The sequence below is a fragment of the Grammomys surdaster genome, unplaced genomic scaffold, assembly GCF_004785775.1.
Source record: "Grammomys surdaster isolate TR1022 unplaced genomic scaffold, NIH_TR_1.0 125368, whole genome shotgun sequence".
Taxonomy (NCBI): domain Eukaryota; kingdom Metazoa; phylum Chordata; class Mammalia; order Rodentia; family Muridae; genus Grammomys; species Grammomys surdaster.
Genome location: NW_021620240.1, coordinates 1 through 5,827, shown reverse-complemented (window position 1 = coordinate 5,827; position 5,827 = coordinate 1).

The window sequence follows — 5,827 nt, the reverse complement described above, 5'->3', positions numbered from 1 at the left end:
GTGATCCCTCAAGATTGGAAGGGATTGGTGCCAGCTGTTCTAGAAGCTGGTCAACAATTAGGATGGTTGTTTTGGTGGAGGCATTAAGTCACAAAACTAGCACAACATAATGTAGCAAGGGGAGTAAGTGTTAGTAAAGAGCAGCTGCTTAGTGAAGGGCGTGTTGCTAACTTAGAAGAACACATCCAGTCTGGTGATGGAGTAAGTGTTGTGTGGCCACTGTAGGAGCTTGGGATTTGATGGAGGAACCTGGAGAAAAAAATCCACCTCATTACTAAAATAATACAGGATTCTGGAGAAGCCTTCACAGAATTCTTACAAAGGTTGAATTCAGCTGTGAATAGAGCTATAACAGACCCTGAAAACAGACAGTCATTCATAGAAATAGTGACATTTAAGAATGCAAATACTTAGCTGGGCAGTGGTGGAGCAGGCCTTTAATCCCAGCACTTGGGAGGCAGAGGCAGGCAGATTTCTGAGTTCGAGGCCAGCCTGGTCTACACAGTGAGTTCCAGGACAGCCAGGGCTGCACAGAGAAACCCTGTCTCGAAAAATCAATCAATCAATCAATAAATAAATAAATATACAAGTACTGGGTCATCAAGTCTCTTAGTGCTGAGACTCAAGGGTACAGCAATATTAAAGGGAAAAAAATCACAAAAATCTCACATCAAAGGTATATAAGGATCAGATTAACCTTGAAATGTTTGAGCCTTTTGACTTACACCTTTTTGAGTTATCTTAGGAATGTTAATTATTTCAGGTAATACATGTATACATGTAATGCGTAGAAATATCAAATGTGTCGCCAAGGCAGATGTGAGGGAGGGAGAGCTGAGAACTGCAAACCCCAAATGGAATCAAGACAAACGCATTTCCTTAGCTAGTTCCCCATTTCTCTTAGTTCCTTTTAAATCTTTAATTTTTATGAAGGGTTAGTTACCGGATAACATGAGCTAACTAAGTATGGCCCAATCCTTAGATCTAGGAAGAGAAGGACAAGAGGACCCAAGGGGCAGTTGGGTGAGGTGGCCGGTTATGGAATCCAATCAAACCATCTACAGAATAAACAATTGTTGGCTTTTTAAATTTATTATTTATAAGGGCTATTTTAATGCATAATTAGGTATAACTTATTAAATTAGATCAACTTTTGTAAACCTATTATTTAGATACAGCAGAGCCAGTAAAATTTTGTGTGAGTGTCCAGTCTCAGGAGCCATCGGCATCAGCCCTGTAGGAAGCATCAAGGTTAATATTACTGTGAGTCCAAATGGAGAAAGAGGCTTAGTCCCATCTCCAAATGTCCACCGCTGAGTTTCTTAAGCTTTGTCATGTGAAGGCCCACTGTCTTCTGCTCTCCTAACAGCAGCAGGGCTGAAGAGCCAGTCCTGCCCCATTTCAGGAAGATGGCCTGAGAGTCTGCTCTGGGCTGGCTTTCACAGTCTGTGTTCCCCCCTCAGGCAGTGGGTTTTTTTTTTTCCCCCAGGCATGGAGGATCCACGGGTGTCTATACTTGCACCTGGTGTGTTAACTGGCCCTGTGACAACCTCTGTCTTGTAATATTTAAACTGTCTTGAGGACTTTATGCAGCATCAGGTAATTAACTTTTTAGTCCTGAAATTAGCTTTTGCTATGAGGAGAGGAATCAAAAGCCACAAGTGAGCAATCGAAAGCCACAGAAGAAGGCATGGCCAAGTGAACCAGTATGCAGGTCCCACACCAGTCAGGTGGCAGGCTTAGGCACAAGGTTCCCCTGTTCACGGCATCCTCATAAATCAGTTCAGGAGACACTGACTGAAGAATAATTGTTCTTCTCCTCTGCTGTCTGAGAAGTTTAGGATGTGTGTTCTTACCTGGATAAAAGAATCCATCCCCTTTCATGTGGAACATGAGGAGAATTCATCCCTCCTATAGACAAGGAGGAGGCTTTCTTGGGCAGGCCTACCTGGGCAGAGCTGGGTAGGCCTACACAGCCAGAGGCAGGAGCAGCAGACTTTGGCAAGCCCTCTGTCCCTGAATCTTTATCCTGCACTGAGGGTAACATGGGAGGTCTGGGCTCACACCACAGGGAGACACATGCCAAAAGTGGGAGTTTCTAGACAGGTCAAATGATGACAATCCTGCTTATCTAAGAAAAACTTCTGAGATTTGATCTTAAAATGATGAGTTTTCGAGTGTTTTAAATTTCTCTTTCCAAATTACAAGGAATCTTTAAAACTAACCTTAGACCTTAGGGAGGAAAAGACAGGAAGTTTCAGAGAAACATGGAGAGAGATTGTCCCTTTCAGGGAAAATGCAAAAAAAAAAAAAAAAACAAACAAACCACCAAAAGACACAGTGGGTGGAGTGATGGGGTGGAAGGGAGCTGAGTGAGTTTCAGGTCTATTAGTCAAAAGATACCTGTATGCTTACAGGAGGAGAGGGGTATGTACCACGAGGAAGCAGGCTTGGTTTATATGCTACCTATGCTACATGGCAAGACTCCTATAGACTCTGGGTAAGGGAGTAGGACTCATTAATGTTTGATCAAAGTCAAGATACCTTGGGCCCTTTCAGGAGATTGGATTTCTTTCATGCTGTCCCACAGCCTTCTGCTCAGGGCCTGAAGGACCTAGGTATGCTAACAGCCAATAGAAAAGCAACAGCGAGCTGGCCACTAGAGAGGAAGAAAGGTTTGAAGGTAAATCACTTAAGAGTTCTAACCTTCTCTTTTTGGAAGGATCTCAATACACTCTTAGTTCCTAGCAGGCCCTGGAGTGTGACAGAGAAATGTTGGCTGTCCACCCAAGTCTTCTTATCGTCTTTCCTCATGAGCTTCCAGCCCTGGTTGCTGAACATAGAGAAGAGCAGGTCTGCCAGCTGGAGCTCATCAATATGCTTGGTCCTATGTGCCCTATGGATAAGGGCCAGTCTCTGGTTCCTCACCAGTTACCAAGTTTTAAGAGAAATATAACTTAACTACAGAGCAGTCTTGTTTTATCAGAATGCTATATTTAAGATAACTTAATGCAGGCACTGGTGGCACACGCCTTTAATCCCAGCACTTGGGAAGCAGAGGCACATGGATTTCTGAGTTTGAGGCCAGCCTGGTCTACAGAGTGAGTTTCAGGACAGCCAAGGCTATACAGAGAAACCCTGTGTGGAAAAAAAAAAAGAAAAAAGATAACGTAATGACTTTTTTTCTTTGAACTTGAGAAATTCTGAGAAAGATCAAAAATGTTGACGACAAAAGACTTGGAAGACTCGTGGCTAACAGTTTCACAACTAGGGCTGGAGAAAAGTCTTGCTGATCAAGAGCACTGGCTGCTATTTCATAAGACCAGAATTTGCTTCCCAGCATCTACACTCGGTGACCATAACCTCCTGTAATTCTAGTTCCAGGGCACCTAAAGCCCTTTTCTTGTTTCTATGGAATAGACACTTGCATATGTGTGTGCAAGTGCACAAGCACACACACACACACACACACACACACACACACACATTACAGAGGAGGAGGGACATATACACAGAAATAATAAATCTTTTCTTAAAATTACAATGGAGCTGTTCTCTCTGAACAGACTTTGGAATGAGGTGGTATGCTGAGATCAGCAATCCTTCAGTGTATTCAAATCTCTCCGGGACTGCAGAGATGACTCAGCAGTTAGGAACACTGTCTTGCAGAGAACTTGGGAATAGGAACTGGTATTGACCCCCAAGACCAAGTTCTCAGCACAAAGGAGATTTAGTTGCCCCAGAGAGACAACAGGCAGGGAATGAGAGACAAAGACAAGAGATACATGATGAGGGAGAAGAGGAAAGGGTATATGTCTGGGGGTAGGGGGATGGACACAAAGGACTGCCTCTGGATAGAGAGGAGACAGACATGGCCCATGGGCAAATGGCAGTTTATAAAGGACAAAAGGAAGCCCTTTGTTAGGATGAGGTGTTTAATTTTAATTGAGTATGCTAATTAGGTGAGCCAAAGGGGGCTTTTGATTGCTGGATTTTAATACTTTGATAGCTGGACCTTGGTATTTGGCCTGAAGAAGAGAAAGTGACCAAATAAAGGAAGAGACCTTGGAGGTTAGCTTTAGGAATGTAATCTAACATTTAGTTTTTTTGCAAGGAAGAGGGAATGTGGGAAAAGAACAAGACCAGCCAGAGCCATGTTTGCCCTGCTTGGGCTGGCTAGAATCCCTTTCACTAGGTTTGAGTCCCAGTACCTATATCAGATGACTCACAACCACCTGTGGTAACTACAGTTTCCGAGATCTGATGCCCTCTTCTGGCTTCTACAGGTGCCCTCATGCATGCAGTGCACATGAGGTGGACATGCGATGCACTTGCAGATGAGGAGGAACATAAAAAACCTTCTTTTATGTGCATTGGTGTTTTGTTTGCATGTATGTCTGTGTAAGGGTGTTGAATCTTGGAGTTACAGACAGTTGTGAGCTGTGGGTGCTGGAAATTGCATCCTGTCCTCTGGAAAGCAATTTGTATTCTTTTTTTTTAAATTTAATTTAATTTAATTTTTTTTTATACTCCAGATTTTATTCCCCTCCTGGTCCAGTCTGTGTTCTTAACCACTGAGCTATCTCTCCAGCCCCCACATATTTTTAAATTTGTAATCTTAACTTTAGTTTTTCCAAATATATATATAAAATTTTCTTTCTGCAGAATATACCCTTCATTGTTTACAACTTCATTTGAACTTTCTGATTTCCATCTTTTTCCAGTCAAGGAACCCTCTCTGATTCTTTTGCTGTTTTGAGACAGGGCCTCACTGGCCTGGAACTTGATATATCCACCAGGCTGGCCTTGAACTCGCAGAGATCAACCTGCCTCTGCCTTCCAAGTGCTCGGATTAAGGCACCATGCCTAGCCCTTGCTGATTCTCAGACATCCTCCTTATTTTTGACTTTCACAGTGAAAGCCCCGTGCCCAGAGCCTGGTTCTTGTCTCTCTTCCCACCTGCTTCCTTCTTGCTTTGTTTCCTTCCTTTACAATTTGAACATCTTGATAAAAATCCTTCCCCTTTTCAACAAAATGCTCTATGCTTCTCCCAATTCCTTCACCAAACTACAGCTTTAGCTTCCTTCCTGTGCCACTGTGCATTTATACTTACGCACACTAATTAAAGTTTTGACACCTGGACAGACTCCGGTACACCAACCAGTTTAGGGGTTTTCTGTTTAGCTTATGTTTTTTTTTTTTAAAGATTTATTTATATGAGTACACTGTAGCTGTCTTCACACACACTAAAAGAGGACATCAGATCCCATTACAGATGGTTATGAGCCACCATGTGGTTGCTGGAAATTGAACTCAGGACCTCTGGAAGAGCAGTTTGTGCTCTTAACCACTGAGCCATCTCTCCAGCCCTAGCTTATGGTTTTATAAAAAATACTTACAACAACTCAGGAAAGGATACACACTAACAATTTTAATTTACCAACAAATCTAAGTCAGTGCATCTGTCAAAACTGCCTAAGTCGCATGACCTGTGATGCATCTGAGCTAACTTTGTAGTCTTAATTTTATGTACATGCCCACTTGTCTGTAGCTGGATTTAAACAGAGTTTCCTAGGGAGCTTTACCTGACTGCCTTGTAGACACCATGTGATGGGAAGCGAGCTACAACACTCAGAAACTTGGGAAGTCAGAAGACTTACCATCCAAAAGAAAAGGGAAACAAAATGATAAAGAAGTGATTCAGGAATCTGCCTCCCAAATCTCCACTGCACTGCCCATGGAGGGATCTCTTTGTCTTTGAATCTTTTTATTTAGGTACATGTGTGTGTGTGTGTGTGTGTGTGTGTGTGTGTGTGTGTGTGTGTGT